This window comes from Meleagris gallopavo, chromosome 8, assembly GCF_000146605.3.
Source record: "Meleagris gallopavo isolate NT-WF06-2002-E0010 breed Aviagen turkey brand Nicholas breeding stock chromosome 8, Turkey_5.1, whole genome shotgun sequence".
In the NCBI taxonomy this organism is placed as follows: domain Eukaryota; kingdom Metazoa; phylum Chordata; class Aves; order Galliformes; family Phasianidae; genus Meleagris; species Meleagris gallopavo.
This window is the reverse complement of record NC_015018.2, coordinates 25,928,035-25,930,151: the sequence shown is the minus strand read 5'-3', so window position 1 is coordinate 25,930,151 and position 2,117 is coordinate 25,928,035.

Sequence of the window (2,117 nt, the reverse complement as noted above, 5' to 3'; positions counted from 1 at the left end):
AAAAAAAAAAGAAAAAGAAAAAAAAAGAAATCGGGTGGAGGAAGGAGAAAAGAGGAGGAGTGCAACAACTCTGCCCCACTGCACCATTGTGCTGAGACAAAACCCCACTCGCTTCCCGCGACCACTGGAAAAATTAAAGTGCCATCGAAAAGTCATGCTTCCCCCTCCTAAAAACGGTGATTACCATAAAATAAATAAATAACAACAGCACGGCTAACAAAGGTCGCAGCCAGGGATGCTCGTCTGTTTCTCCGCCACTTTTTCTTTTCTTTTTTTTTTTTTTATTCCACACGCAACGAAGGAGAGAGGGGGAGAGAGGGGGAGAGAGGGAGCAGAGTCACATAAGAAGTTCAATGGTCAAGACGGAAAGCGCGCACGCAGCAAGTGCTACTCACCCAGCAATTCAAATTGAGATGCCAGCAGCCCAACTGCTGGAAGAGAGAGAGCCCAGAGGCAAGCGCTCCTCCTTTCCCACTCAAATCTTCCATTCCCACTAAAATTGCATCCCTCGGGTACATAACAGCTTTGTCTTTCCTTCTCTTAACCTCAAAAACTTTGTTTCTTTACTGTCTGGATGCCAATTGTGCCGGCTTTGTATTATTTTCCTTGCAGCTTTTCTCTCTCTCTCTTTTCTTTCCCTGCTCACTCCCCCCCCCTTCTTTCACTTAAAGTACTGAAAAAGCTGTCTTAAAAGATCAAGATGTCTCCAGTATTTTGGCCTGGTGTTTTCTGAACGCTCCAAATCCACTGTCATGTTGGCCGTGAGAAGTGTCTTATTTCTAAATCGCCTGCCGCAGTTAGCGAAGTTATGGAAGCTCTTCTCTTCCCCAGTATATCACTTTACCATCCTTCTAGGGAGCGGGGAAAAGCCTTCCCCCCCCCACCATGCAGGTATGTCTGCTCAGAAGAGCAAAAAAAGCAGTTACCTTGGAAATCAGTGACAATGCCACCGCAGCCCAGGCTGCACAGGTGCTGCAGAGCGCGGCAAGGATGCGGCCGGGAGGGAGCGTGACCAGCTCAGTGCTGCAGCCGCTGTACTGTGATGCTGTCAAACCCCTCTAAACAAATTTCTTAGGGGAAGAGCTGTAAGAGGGAAGAGTATTTTCGCAGCATTGTAACCCAGGGGTGACATTTGGCAGACCTTTATCACCAGCTCTGGTCTCCCCCCCCTCCCCCCATATCTTTTCCTTTTCAGGAGTATTTAATATTTCTGCTAACTGCTGACCCCAGTGTCAGAGGAACTTTGGGATTGCTTGCCTGGCGATTGTATTTCCCTAGGGGACAGCATACAAGGATGTCCTGAGCATGGCCGAGCCAAGCGGGGCGGCAGCTGGGCACCGCACTGACGCACACAACCAAAGTACAGCATCCCTCCTGCATCCCTTACCTATCCGTTGGCACAAAGTTGTCAAGAAGTCACCCTACAACACAAGGAGGTTTGAGAAGCAGGGCCCCACTCTCTCCTGCCAGGTGAGATGGGTAAGGGGCCCAGAGTTGAGCCCTCCACCCGTACCTGCCTGCCCCCCACAAGCACAGTACCCTGTCCCTGAGCAACCATAGATAAATGCAGGCACAAGACTGGGGCTGTTTTACACGGGAAAAGCTTGGATGGCTGCACTGGGGACGCGTGTTAAGTGGTGGTCGGATGAAGAAAGCGGCAAAACTGAAGCAGAATGCAAAGGTGGCACCAGGACACGGGGAAAAAATAACACTAAAACACTATGTGGGGAAGGAGCCCGGCCCCGCTTCCCTCTCCCAGCACTGATCCGGCCCCGACGAGCGCGATGTCAGCCAGCAATCCTTAAGGCCCTTAATACCAAAACAAAACCCCGCGATTTCCCTTTACACGGCGACAACAAAAGCAACGAGGCTCCAGTTTGACAAGTAAAAAGCCCCGACAACACGGCAACTAATTGCCTTCCCTCCCTCTATTCACAGCGGCCACCACAACTCGGGCGGCCGCCTTTTGTCACACGTGCGGGTCCCGCTGCAGCTTTGGCAGTGACCGGACGGGACGCGACGCGACGGGACGGGACGGGACGGGGCGGACGGCCTGAAGGAGGGCTGCGCGGGTCCCCTCTGCCCCACTCCGCCCCACAGCCGCCGCAGGAGGGGAC